This window comes from Panthera tigris, chromosome F2 (genome assembly GCF_018350195.1).
Source record: "Panthera tigris isolate Pti1 chromosome F2, P.tigris_Pti1_mat1.1, whole genome shotgun sequence".
NCBI lineage: Eukaryota > Metazoa > Chordata > Mammalia > Carnivora > Felidae > Panthera > Panthera tigris.
In genome coordinates this window covers 9,466,037-9,481,012 of record NC_056676.1, presented here as the reverse complement: position 1 = coordinate 9,481,012, position 14,976 = coordinate 9,466,037, and the positions used below count along the sequence as shown (strand labels likewise).

The 14,976-nt window shown below is 43.3% G+C and overlaps 1 pseudogene; it reads right to left on the bottom strand.

Moving 5' to 3' along the window:
• Nucleotides 1-4,696: 4,696 nt before the first annotated feature.
• LOC122235158 lies at nt 4,697-4,998 on the bottom strand (annotated as a pseudogene).
• Between the last annotated feature and the right edge of the window lie 9,978 nt (nt 4,999-14,976).

Sequence of the window (14,976 nt, the reverse complement as noted above, 5' to 3'; positions counted from 1 at the left end):
GTAGCCTGCATCCAGTGACTGAGTGAGAGACATCGAAGACCAGCAACAACCTGCAGGAACGTTTTAGCTCCAGAGTTCCTGGTAGGCTGGCTGAGGCCATCAGATATATCTTGTGGTTCAAATTCCCTTCTCCCCACACCTGCTTCCTTCCCGTCCTTTCCGTAGTCGCTCTTTCCAGTGGTGTTCCTAATAAACACGTGAACACGACCGGCTGTCTCAGAGGCAGCTCCCTGGGACACCCGAATGTTGGCAGTTGGATAGTCCAAGTCCCTCCAGCGGGCAAGGGCAGAGCTAGGATTTGTGTTCGTCTTTCTGAGCCCAGGCACGTGCATTTCTCCTCCGTGATAACCACGGTACGTATCCGTGCAAACGATGATTGAGACGCCACTGTGTCATCACTATTCAGCTCACGATGCTTGCTTTGTCAGTAGAAATCCGGTCTTTTCTTCAACTATCCCAGAGAGGGAACTCTTTGAAATGTATAAAAAAATGAAACCATGCTTACCTTCCTAGAAATACCTCTGTAAATACGTAAAGCCCAACATTAGAAAGTGAAAGGCATAATCAGTAACTGTTCTCACTGACCACAAAGAGAATAATTCATCTGTGAAAAGCCATGATGTTCTGCCTTTTCATCACTGCTACAAAATACATATCTGTGTGATGTAGTACACGTAAATCTCAATTCCAAATAAAATTTGGACTGATCATTTCTCATAAATCGTTGTCTTACTAATGCTGAAAGATTCAGACCTGGAAGCCGGTGGGGGGGGGGGGTGGAATCTGGAGGGCACATGAAAATGTCAGAATTTCCCATGCATGGTCTTGATTCTTTTCCTATTAATGAGGAATTTGTATTCAGCTTTTTAGAATAACTAAACTCACCAACCAACCACCCACCCCCTTTGCAATCCCTAGGGGTTACTTAGAAATGGTCTTTATGTACAAAGATTACGGAAAGTCCTCACAAAAATTTGACCCACTGGAGGGGAAAAAAAATAATATAGTTTCAAAGACTCTTCTGGGTTTTTTTCCAACAAACTGATGGACATTAAGAAGTTAATGGGTAGGTGGCCTTTAATGAATCCCATTTTTTCCCCCCTAGACCTGGAGGGAATGGAGATCTGGCAGGAGAACAGAGGGAGGCCAACACCACTGTGAGGGAGGCCAGCCAGGCAGATGTTATCCCAATTAGGAAAATATTTTTCTTCCTTAATGTGGATTAGACCCTACTGCCCTGAGAAGTACCTCAGATGTGTGTGTGTGTGTGTGTGTGTGTGTGTGTGTGTGTGTATGTGTTGTTTGATTTAATACTTAGCTCCTGGATGACCCTGAAGCTTGAAGAGGCACATCTTGGTCAAAGGAGTCCCAACTGCACGGCAAATACCTAACTGCAACTTTGTACTGACTTGGGATTGTGTCTCTAAAGTCCACTCCAGGGCAGCATGTGGAATGAGCATCCCGCCCACCCACCATTCTAACACCACACCGACCCCAGATGGAAGCTGGTCAGAACAACTCAGACATCAGGAAGTCCACGCTCCGGTAGGTACCTGCCCTGGCTTGTTGAGGGACATGAGGAAAAGGGGAGGCGGAGCCTGTGGAAGGAAAGATAGGGTTTCCCTGAATGGGAGGCTCAATGGTGAGTTCCTGGCAAGGGGACTTGATGAAAACAGAACAGACGGGACCCCAAGGCCATCCCATGGTGTGTTTAACCTTTTCGTTGTGTTTGTTCTTTGAATTACGGAGACTTTTGTATGAATATATCATTTGGAAAAATAATAAAATGTTTCTAAAGCCTAGAGTCTTCAGTTAGTTCTCCCTAACCAGTGTAATTGGATGCCGTGTAGTTTTGGGAAGGCTGCAACACGGGGGGTCAAGGAAGTAAGAACCAAGGCAGGGGTGGCCTCGTGTCCATCCAGGTGCCGCTGTCCCTGGGAACTTAGCAGTAGCTCCTCAAGGGGGCTGATGACGAGGAGCTCCAGGGGGTGGGTCCTGGTGGATAGGAGAGGATGAGAAAAGAAGTAACCAGGAAACATCTCAGAAGCAGGTACCAGTCTCTCTGCCACAGACATCTTATAAATGTTTAATGTTTTTTCTATTTATTCGAGAGAGAGAGACAGAGCACAAGCGGGAGAGGAACAGAGCGAGAGACGGACACAGAATCCGAAGCGGGCTCCAGGCTCTGAGCTGTCAGCACGGAGCCCAACATGGGGCTCGAACTCACAAGCCATGAGATCATGACCTGAGCTGAAGTCAGAGGCTTTACCGACCTAGCCACCCAGGCGCCCCGGTCACAGATACTTTAAAAGCAGGTGACCTTCAAGACAGGGGGAGTCTACTGCTTCTCGAAGATCCTTCTTTGGAGGGACTGGCTGCTTGGCACCCAATCTAATGTATCACACATTGAACACCTGTTGAATTTTATTTAGTGTCTGGGCCAGTGGGTCTTATGTCCTGTTTGTGTATTTAAAAACTTTAAATTTTTTTTAACGTTTATTTATTTTTGAGACAGAGAGAGATAGAGCATGAACAGGGGAGGGTCAGAGAGAGAGAGACACAGAATCTGAAACAGGCTCCAGGCTCCGAGCCGTCAGTCCAGAGCCCGACGCAGGGCTCGAACTCACAGACCGCGAGATCGTGACCTGAGTTGAAGTCGGACGCTTGACCAACTGAGCCACCCAGGCGCCCCCAAAATTTTAATTCATTGCTGGCATTTGAAAATTGGGAGCTTTCCATGAAAATTCAGGTTTCTAGTTCTTTAAAAGCAGCACTACCGAGCGCATGTTCTAGAATACCCAACACCCCAGCGAGGAGTAAGCAGCTACAGCTGCCTCTCGACGGGGAGCTCACACTCCACAGTTTCACCCAGCGGTCCTGCCCTCACTCAGAGTTGGCCTGGACCCCCTCGTGTCTGTGTGCCCCCCGGATCCAGGAGAAGTGAAGAAAGGCTCACCGTGCAAACCATTTCATTTTTCACATATTGACTTCTGCGATTTAAGGGAAACAACTTTGCAAAACAACTAATGGAAATGACATCTGGTTTGCAGCTAAGACCCTAGATTTCAAACACTCTCAAACACACACACACACACACACACACACTTTCCACAACTTTGAGTTGCAAAATTGGCGAAAGCCTGGAGACGTTGGGAAAGCAATTTTCTACACACTTGAGGTGGCCTCCGAGTCCAAGGACTTTGAGGTGAATATCTTAGAATGTCATCACTCAAGTCACAAATGTCCTATTTATAAATACGAGGGGAGAGAGCAACTATTCTCCGGTATTGATTTTCCTACGTATTGCTTTTCTGGGCGAGGCATGGTATCAGCAAGTTATCACACACAACCCAGAGCAGACCCATTTCACGTTACCAAACACCTTTCTCGATGCATCTGGACTGTACATAGTAAGAAGTCGAAATGAGACTGTATTGCTCATGTTCCCACGAACCGCAGATTTTAAAATGCCCAAATCCACAGCGAATATATAGATTTTGGTGAGGTGTCTATGAAAAGATCTTGGATCTTCACAGAGTATGTTTCCTGGGCAATTTCTACAAATGCTTCCAAAAGGGCCTCCCTTCTGTCCCCAGCTTAGTTGGTTAACATATGAAATGCCCTTTGTTTTAGTTGTGTTGGTCTTTACAATGAAGTTATTTAGAACTGCTTCCCCATGGTCTTCCCAGTCCCAGCCCTCGTAGGAGTCGGTAAGAAAGTTCGGTCTGTAGAGAAAAACGACCCTGAATGAGTGATTCTGGTCTGGGGAGCTCTACACGATACAAATGAGCGCCGATATGCTGATCGCATGTAGTTTCTAGCGTCGTTGGCACTTTCCTTAACTATTTCACTCTCAGATTTAGGAGCACTCAGCAAAGCAATTCACAAAGGGGGAGCTGGGGAAGGAGATGACTCCAAGCTCGTGGGTTAACGTAGCTCCATTTTTCAGTGAAGGTTATTATGTGAATGCTGCGAGGCTAGGACATGACTAGAAGGAAAAAGCAGTCAGGCTGAGCTCGGAAGGAAGCACGCTGAGTGGGTACTAGGCGGAAGTGCCCCCCCACGATGTGATTCTTCGTTCTCCTCCTCATCCTGCTCTGAGCATCCTGCCCTTGACTCCACTTTCTACGGCACCGGAAGAAGACACGGGCATGGAGGCAGAACATCTGAGGGTTTTTCGTGTGTGGTTTTTTGGTATCCTTTTCCTGCCTCTTGGAGAGCACATTTTTTGAAAGTGTTGGAAAAAAAATTAAAAATGCCCTTAGCTTAAGAAATTTTGCGTTATCAAAAAACATAAATTAAAAAAAAAAAACGGGCATCTGGGTGGCTCAGTCGGTTAAGCGTCCAACTTCGGCTCAAGTCATGATCTCATGGTTCGTGGGTTCGAGCCCTGCGTCGGGCTCTGTGCTGACGGCTCGGAGCCTGGAGCCTGCTTTGGATTCTGTGTCTCCCTCTCTCTCTTTGTCCCTCCCCCACTCACACTCTTTTTCTCAAAAATGAATAGATGTTAAAATTTAAAAAAGAAAAAAAAAAGGATTTTGAGCTATCTGCAAATCAACTCATTTCAGGAGTGGAAGAATCTTTGGTCATTTCTTCATATCAAAATTTACACAGATTCCTGTTTGCGATGTCTTCGGTATTAAAAGAGGCAATCATACCAAGTCTCCTGTATTCCATACACGGTAAATTCTTCGTTTCAGCCAACTCTTAGCAGAGGGGCAACTAGAACAACACCATCTCCCTAGACAAAGAGCATTGAATATTCCGTGTTGTTGATTTATATCTCTCTTCGTATGTTTCCTCATCGATTTCTATAGTAGTCGCAGTTTCCCCCACATCTCCCAATATCACCTTTCAATGCTGGTCATAAGCATGTAATCTGCCTCGGGGCTCGTTTCTCATTTTCACGTAAATTCGCCCAACCAGGGTGAGCCTGATAGGAGACAGACACTCTTCCACGGTGTTGGTAGTTTGTTGCTGGTCCACACCATCTGCCATGTTTCAAACCCTGAGCCTTTCAGAACATCTGAGTTTTTGTTTTCTTCAATTTTTTTTATATTTATTTATTTTTGAGAGAGAGAGAGAGAGACAGAGTGTGAGCAGGGGAGGGGCAGAGAGACAGGGAGACACAGAATCCGAAGCAGGCTCCAGGTTCTGAGCTGTCAGCACAGAGCCCGACGCGGGGCTCGAACTCACGGACCGAGAGGTCATGACCTGAGCTGAAGTTGCACGCCTAGCCAACTGAGCCACCCAGGTGCCTCAAACATCTGAGTTTTAATCCAGATCCATCACTTGTTTTATGACTGCCTAGTTTACTTTGTTTTCCTGATCTTTACTTTTGCTCTCTGTTTAATGAGGATAATCCTGCAGGATTGTCGTGACAATTCATTTATTATGTCAACAAGTATCAACTGAGTTTTTAGTTGAGCACTAGATACAGTTCTAAGATGCTGGAAATACAGTAATTGGGGTGGGGGGCCGTGAGCAGGGTCAAAATTTCCATGTTTATGTTGCTTATATTCTAGGGAAGACACCACAAGTAATATAACATTAACATTACATTACTGTAATGCTCTAGGATACTAGATACAAGGTAGTGAGAGTTAATATGAAGGGAAAGACTAAAACAGAGAAAAAGGACAGAGTCCCAGGGGTCAGAGGTGATCTTTAGCGAAGGTGATCATGAGATCTCTTGAGGGAAGAGGTGACGTCGTATCAGAAACTGGAATAGATCAGCAAGTGAGTGAACCATTAAAGGACAGCAAGTGAAAATGGATTTACAGAGTAGCTACCATATTAGCTGATTCATGACATAAGTTCGAGAAACAAAATAACATCAAGGATTGCCCCAGAAATTTTAAGCGAGCTTGAGGTTTACCAGATGGAGTGTCCTGCTCCAGAGCTTTCCTTTAGCAGAAAACCCTTCCTTTCTCTCCTCCACCTTCCTTCCTTCGTCCCTCTTTCCCTCCCTCTGTTCGTCCTTCCCTTCCTCCCTTCCTTCCTTCCTTGCTTCCTCCCTCCCTTCCTTCCTTGTTTCCTTCCTTCCTCCCTCCCTTCCTTCCTCCCTTCCTTCCTTGTTTCCTTCCTTCCTCCCTCCCTTCCTTCCTCCCTTCCTTCCTTCCTCCCTCCCTTCCTTCCTCCCTCCCTTCCTTCCTCCCTTCCTTCCTTGTTTCCTTCCTTCCTCCCTCCCTTCCTCCCTCCCTTCCTTCCTCCCTTCCTCCCTTCCTTCCCTCCTCCCTGCATCTTTTCATTCAATAAATATTCACGTTAGGAACTGAAGAAGACACGATAAGTTGATCACCGACCGAAACGAAATGGAGTCCTGGAGAAACACCTAAAAGTAAGACCAGGAATCTGCGCAGCTGAGAGAAAGGCACCTACAGGGAGGTGAGAAGGCCAAAGACGACATTAAGGCCATCTTACGTTTTTGCCCTGAGATGGCCATGAAGGTTCTGGAAAATCTCTAAGGCTTCCTGACATACCAATAACAATTCTGTTGTTTTTGATATTTACAATAGAAAATTGTTTGGGCATTCAACATTTTATTACACAGTGAGGTCTTGGCACTGGTAGAGTAGCTTGTACCAAACTACCGCTCCTGGCAATGAAAATGTTAAACTCTGGAGCAAATGTGACAGGACAGCAGCTTTCAGACAGTAGAGGACAAGCAAACCTCGGCAGAAAGTGGAGGAGACACGCACCGAGCCATCCAGCCTTCTCCCAAGTCAGTCCACGTGGCCCACAGGCACACACGTTAGGCAGAAAGCAGCCATCCTGGCCCCCGAAGAGTCAGGTTAGAATTCAAGGCCGTCGGTGCAGTGAGCATTCGAAGCCGGAAATCCCAGAGAAAAGGATGCGGCCGAGAGGACAGCCCTAATACCTGCACTCGAATTCCTCCCGAATTCTGTGCTGTCTTTGAACTTCATATACAGCAAAGAAGTGGAAGATCCCAGCTGTGAGCAGCAGGTGCCTGAGGCTGCGGAGATGGCACCGGAAGTTCAAGCCTCACCACGTTAGAAGGACTTGGGACCACGCAGACTTTCCCTGAAAACTCCAGAAAGGCTCCAGGCTACGAGGAAGCACATTGCTACCTTATAGCTACAGTTCGAATACATACGGGAAAACACTAGTGCTAATTCCAAGACTCAGGACCAAGTTCTTAAAACTAAGGGCAAAATCGGAATCCATCCACCCTAAAAATGAGACTCCGCCTAGCCCAAGTCTTACCGCCGGTAACTTTTTCAACGCTTCTGAAATAATTTTCGACGTACAGAAAAGTTGCAGATACAGCACAGAGAGCTCCCGTATACACGCCACCCGCCTTCTGCTAATGCTACTGTCTTGCAACCCTCATAGTACAATGATCAAAGTCATAACATTACCACTGGTACTATACTAGTCTATTCACTAAACTTCAAACTAGACATTCTTCAAATTTCATCAATTTTCCCACTAATGTCATTTTCAGTCCTAGGGTCCAACCAGGATCCCAGGATACTCTAAATGGTCTTTTCAAGGGCGCCTGGGTGGCTCAGGTGGTTAAGTATCTGACTCCTGGTTTCAGGTTAGGTCACGATCTCATGGTTTGTGAGTTGGAGCCTCGCATGGGGCTCTGTGCTGAGCAGAGCCTGGTTGGGATTCTCTCTCTCTCTCTCTCTCTCTCTATCCCTCCCCGGTTCATACTGTCTCACTCTCGCTCGCTCTCTCTCTCTCTCAAAACAAATTAACTTAAAAACAATTTTTTAATTAAAAATAAATAAATTATCTTTTTATCTCCTCCAATCCCCAGTCTTTCCTTGTCTTTTTTGACCTCGGCACTTTTAAAAAATGTTGGTCTTATCATTTTGGTCCTTGGTTTAGGTTTATCTAATGTATTCTCATGATCATACAGAGATTATGCATTTTATGCAAAAAATGGCACAGAAGTGATGTTGTATCAAGTGTCAGGTGACACGTGATGTCATTATGTCTTATTTCTGGGGCTGTGAACCTTGATCTTTGGGTTACGATGGTGTCTGCTGGGTTTCTCCACTGTAAAGTCCCTATTTTCCTTTTTACTACTGATGAATATTTATGAGAAATACTTTAAGACGAGGCATACTGTTTCCAAAATTAGCATTTGGGGACCAATGGCTGGACCTTGCCTGTGGCCATTATCGTTGTGGTATTTGCCCCAAGCTAATCTTACATTTCCTTCACCCTTTCTACACATCTCTTAATTTGAATTCTTCTGTAAGAAAGAGCTTTCTCTTTTCTCCCACGCATCTATTTAATCAATTATTTATTGGTCTCATCATGGACCCAGGATGCTTGTTTTATGACTTATAATCCAATGTGAGCATTATTTTCTTGCTCAGTCCGTTCCAGTTTTGCCCATTGGAAACTCCTTCATGTTGGCTCCTGGGTCCTTTCAGTCAGCTTCCCAATCTCCCATTTTTTTATTGAGCGTATTTTTACTTTCTTTTTTATTTTTTATTTTTTATTTATTTATTTATTTTTTTTTTTTTTGCGTATTTTTACTTTCATCACCCCAAGGAACTACCATGCCTTTCACTGAATAACATATCCGAATAATTTAATAGTTGAGAGAGTGGCTGACCACCAAGAGAAAAAAAATAGTTAATAGAAACAATATGACAGACAATCCAAATATTGAAATTGCTTGGCAGATTTAAAAAGTAATCAAGATAAATACGTAAAAGAATCTGTAGGAAAGGAGAATGATCAAGGTGAAAAGATTAAAAAAAAATTCAGGAGAGATGGAAACTGAAACAATTGGGGGAATCCTAGCACTGAAAAATATGATATCTAAAAATCTAGAACAGATTTGAACTACCAGCTTGATTATATGTTCATATATTTTGATAAATCTTTGCTATTTTTCCTCAGGGTTACTTTTAGAAAATAGAAAACTTTAATGATACATTTCAATGCTCTTTTGTGTTTGTCTCTGATGCCACCCCCCTCCGTCCCCAACCAGAGCTTATTATCATTCTTAATTTAGAAAGAATCTTTAACATAATAAATGTTTATTTATTTTGTTTGTTATTTTGTTGTTATTTATTTGTTTATGTACATAAACAGTATGTAGTATTTTTACGCTTTTTTGAGAAATGTGTTCTCTTAAAATTTGTTTTTATACACCATGTCATTTAAAAAAATTCTTTTAATGTTTATTTATTTTCGAGAGAGAGAGAGGAAGCACAAGTGGGGGAGGGGCAGAGAGAGGGAGACACAGAATCCCAAGCAGGCTCCTGGCTCTGAGCTGTCAGCACAGAGCCTGATGTGGGGCTTGAACCCACAAACCGTGAGATCATGATCTGAGCCAAAGTCAGACACTCAACCGACTGAGCCACCCAGGTGCCCCACACCATGTTATTTTTTATATTTATCTATACTGATATTAATTCATTAATTCTAGTATGTTATTTTATTTCTTGAATGCATCAAAATTACATCATCTACTCTCTTTTGAAATACATAGATAATTTCCAGTTGTTGAATATTCAAAATAGTCTTGTCATAAACATTTCTGTGCACATTTCCTTGAACACATGTGAGACATTTTTCCTATCATACATTTTTATGAGCGGAATTTCTGGTCTTAGCGTTGCTCCAATGTGATCGCACCTATTTGCATGGCTAAAAGCGGTGTGTGATTTACCTGTTTATTTTTTGTTCCACCTACTTGCCAAAACTTGGCATTATTAGCCTTTTAAGTTGTTTCCAATCCGATGGGTGTAAATGTAATTGTACCGGATTGTTTTAATCTACATTTACTGTGTAGGTGGTGAGATTGTCACATATTTATGATATATTCAGATTTCCTGTCTTTAAATTACCTATTCATCTCCCGTGTCCATTTTCTATTGGGTGATCTGTCTGTGCATGATTGCCATGTAAAAAGTTCTTTATAAATTCTGAATAATGATCACTGCCAATTATATGCTTTTTATTTTTTACTTATTTTTTTTAATATTTATTTTTGAGAGAAAGAGAGAGTGTGAGTGGGGGAGGGGTAGAGAGAGAGAGAGAGAGAGAGACAAAGAATCCAAAGCAGGCTCCAGGCTCTGAGCTAACAGTACAGAGCCCAACGTGGGGCTTGAACTCACGAACCACAAGATCATGACCTGAGCTGAAGTCAGGCGCTTAACTGACTGAGCCACCCAGGCGCCCCCAATTACATACTTTTTAAATATATCCTCCTTGTCTATAGTTTACTACAGCTGTTTATGGTATCATTTGTTGAACAGAAGATTTAAATTTTAAGTGTATATATATATATATATATGTATATATATGTATATATAAGTATATATGTATATATATGTATATATAAGTATATATGTATATATATGTATATATAAGTATATATGTATATATAAGTATATATAAGTATATATATGTATATATAAGTGTGTATATATATATATATATATATGCCTTATTTAAGAAAGTCTTCCTGATTCCTATAGCTTTGCAATTATATGGAAAACTCTCTCAAGTTGTTCTTTAAAATATCTTAACTACAAAAAAAAATAAATAAATGAAATAAAATAAAATAAAATATCTTAACTACTCTTTAGTCTTTACTCTTCATGGGAATTTTAGAACCAACTTGTCAGCTTCCACAAAAGAAATTCTATCGGGGTTTCTGGAATGAGTTTGCATTGAATTTATAGATTAATTTGGGGGAGACTGGTACCTTTGTCATATACTCATGAAGTTCATCTCATTTATTCATGTCACTTCATTTATTCAGATCTTGGTTTTACATCTTTCAATAATACTTTAAAGTTTTCTCTATACAGTTCTTACTGTCCTTTTATTGGATTTATTCCTAGATACCATATGTTTTTGTTGTAATTGGGAATATAATTTGCTTTTGTTACGTTTTCTAATTAGTCGTTACTGGCGTAATGCTGTTGCTTTTTACTGTGACCGTGGAAATCTCTGCGTTCTCAGAGTCAGTTTTGATAGTGACAGGAATAAAAGTGATAGGTATGAATATGTGGATGGTAAAGCATTATTCATTCAGACTCAGATGCAGTGGCCACATAAAATGAACTCTTGAGCTCTCCTTCTGCAGACATGGGTTGCCCACAGTTTGGAGACCGCTGGTTTGCATCCTACCATTTTAGAATGATCTGAGTAGAAGGAATGATTGTCCCGGAAACTCAAGCTAGATCAGAGTGATCAGTTTGATTGCCCATCCCCTTTTCTCTGGTGCTTATGTTTACTTTAATACAATTCAGGAAACATTTGGCATCTGGCCTTCGTTGTAGGCCACTTCTTGGCCTTGGCATTATGGGTGAATGCAACCCCAGCTATGGTGCTACCATTGGTGGGTCTCAAACTCAGTCCAGGGTGAGCGGGGTAGCAGGGTGTTTTCGATGAAGAGGCTCCATGGGGACAGATGAACCAGGCAGCAAGGATATAAGCTTACTGGTTTTTTCTTTCAGTTAGTATTTTCATGTAAAGGAAATTAAGGGGCACTTTACACGCATTGAGTCACTTCATTTTTGTAATATTTCGATGAGGTATCATTGCCCTATTTTATAGACAACAGAGCAAAAATTTAGGGAATTAAATAACCTGCCCCCTAAAAGCACGATGGGACCTTTGCTCTATTTAATTCCAGCAGCTGTGCCTTTCTCACTACCCCCATTCATTGAGGTTTACCTATTTTTATCATATTGTATTTGCTTGTACCAGTACTGTATTCCTTCTGCACGAAAGTGAATTTTATTATCGAAGAGACATTTTAGAGGCTCAGTTAATCAGTTACTCAGTTGGTCAGTGACTGAGGCGGGCCGTGCAGAGCCGCCTGGGCCGTGAGCTTGATGGTCCTGTGGAATGACAGTGGTGAGGGCAGGTCCGGTAGCTGATCCCCAGCTTTACCACACACCCCTTTACATGCTGCAATCAGCACGGATGTGTAAAGGCTAATTAAGGGAACATGATGGGAAGACTCTTGGCTCTTAGAAATCACCTCTTGTTAAGTAAACGATCCGGAAGAAAAATCGCCACATCTAATCACGAAGACCAGAAAAATCAATGGCTATGATGCAGAAAGCTTTGACAAGCTGCAGAGAGTCTTCTCGGAACCGAACAGAAGGGAAGAGTTTATATTTCAGCAGCAAAAAATATTGTAAGGAGACTTGCAAAAATTATATGTCAAGATGGTATTTTTGAACTAACATACAGCAAAATGACAAAACCTGCAACAATAGAGAATAGAGGTTAGAACCTATATATAGAATAGAATAGAACCCACATATGGGTTCATTAGATCACTTTAACCCCTCAGTTAACCTTCTTTCCTCCCCGCTTTGTGCCTTCGTTACCTGTAAAATATAGAAGACAAAAATGTAATGTCCGATAAATTGAGAATTTGGAGAATTTATTCCAAATTTATTCCTTTGCTGGCCTGGCCGAAATACATCGTGCTACATGCGGAGATTCATAGTCAAGTGACAACGCTGAACTTCATTTTTGGTTATTTAAAATATTGAAGATACCTGGGGGCTCCTGGCTGGCTCAGTTGGTAGAGCGTGTGACTCTTGATCTTGGGGTCATGAGTTCAAGCCCCATGCTGGGCGTGGAGCCTACTTAAAATAAAATAAAATGAACGTATTCAAAATAGTGAATATTCAATAGGGGCATTCTGGATAGCTCAGTTGGTTAAGCCTCCGACTCTTAGTGATCCCAGGGTCACAGGATCGACCCCACATTGGGCTGCTTAAAATTCTCTTAAGCCTGGAGACTGCTTAAGATTCTCTCTTTCTCCCTCTGCCCCTCTCCCTTGCTCGTACTCTCTATTATATATATATATATATATATATATATATATATATATGGCAAGTCTTCTACAGTCAAAAAGGGACTAAACTAGAAGCTTACTCCTGAACATGCCATTAGATTTATAGTTTGGTGTATCTTTTTTTTTTTTTAATTTTTTTTTTTCAACGTTTATTTATTTTTGGGACAGAGAGAGACAGAGCATGAACGGGGGAGGGACAGAGAGAGAGGGAGACACAGCATCGGAAACAGGCTCCAGGCTCTGAGCCATCAGCCCAGAGCCCGACGCGGGGCTCGAACTCACGGACCGCGAGATCGTGACCTGGCTGAAGTCGGACGCTTAACCGACTGCGCCACCCAGGCGCCCCAGTTTGGTGTATCTTTAAAAGCAAGTTTTTGAAAGGTCACGTAAGAGAATAATATACCTTTACTTGTGCTCCAAATCGTCTTCAGTTTGTAGCTGCTTCCTCAGCCCTTCGTGGGAAACCTTCAGAGGGCTGTACTTCCACCTGAAGTCCTTCCTGGGAACCGGTCACGCTTCTTCTCCAGCCTGAGCCAACAATTCAGACACCAGCAATGCTAACAGCAGTTTGTTGAAAATAAAACATAAAAAAGGAGAGGCAAACACGAAAACAACAGACAGCCTCCCGACAGTCCGACTCACCTTGGCAACCCAAGGAAGAGCTGACCCCACCACAGAGATGCTTCGTGGTCCCATCAGTACATTTCCCATTCCCGAAAGACCTCAGTCGCACACGGGAGTCACAAAAGGAACGTGATTGCCTGCCGGGTTGAAATCTGGATCGAAGGAAGGAAAGAAAAAAAAAAAAAAAAGTCCAGCCCTGAATTTCTTTATGCCTGGTTTAAACAGTTGTTCATACTCTGCATTCGGGGTAATGTTCATACTCCGCATTCGAGGTAACAACGGTTACACCGCTGCGTGTCATTTCACCCAGTCCTCGAGGGACAAGTGAATCTCCGCGACATCAAAATGACACAGTTCACGTAAAGCATAAATGGAAGGGTAGCAATGCAGCAACAATCGCCACCGTCTCTGGGTGTTTTCTATGCCCCAGGTACTGCTCTATATTTAGAAATTAACCTCTCTCCCTTCACCTTGACAAAAAACGTTATAATGATAATGTGCTAACGCCTCGTATAGTCACTTAGGGGCCGCGTGCAATTCTTTCTGAACCCCTGTAGTCGCCACAGAGCCCTCCGTGGAGGCAGTGTTGAGGATTCCCATTTTAAAGCCTCGGGTTTTGCCCACAGCGGAATAATCAGGAAATGGACCGACAGGTTCTGATCCCAGGCTGGTAGGGAGCCCACAGCCTCCTGCACGACGCCGCCCGGCCTCTACCTCCAACTCCGCAGGGCAGACTGACAAACCTCCTCCACCTTACAGAGGAGAGGGCGGGAGCCTGGAGAGAATAACCCAGTCAAGGCCCCACAGCAGAGGCGCTGCGGTTCCTGCCGGGTGTTGACAGAGCCAAAGCTCTGTGTGCTCTTCTTTGCGGTCAGGGAAACATCCAGTGGACACTCAGTCTATCTGGAGGTGGCCCTCGAGGCCCGTCCAGAATCCACAGCCTGTCATGCAAATAGAAAGATCTGTTCTCTAATCATGTGTGGCATATGGTTAAAGACCTGTGCAATCTGGCAGGATTAGTAGGCCTGGTGCGGAATATACGACCGTCGTCTCTCCCCTCTGTTCAGAACAGATGGGATGGTAAAGGTGACGAGTTCACAGGGAAGGCCGGCGTTCACAAGATGCGAAGAGGGCATCGCGGGGTCTGAGGGGAGGGGGTGCCGGCTGATGGCTTTTCCTGTTTCCTCTGCGTCAGCTCGATATGTTCCAGTGTGAGAGGCACACGGACCTGTTGAAGGATAATTCAGCCGGCCGTAGCAAAATGGAAGAAAATATCATCGTGGGCCTGCACAGCTGCGCAAGTTACGCCAGGTTTCTGAAGCCAAAATCCAGGCCGTCTTAATGCAAATATAATTAAAAGCTGTGGTTGGCACATGATTACTAAATATATAGTAACCACCATGCTTCTTCCGGGTTTTCAGATTTATTCATCGTTTTCCTCGCTAGATCAGGCTAGCCATCTTGGAGAGTCACGGGCTAGTATTTTTTGTTGTTGTCTTTGTCCCGTAGGTAGACCTATTCATTCCAGC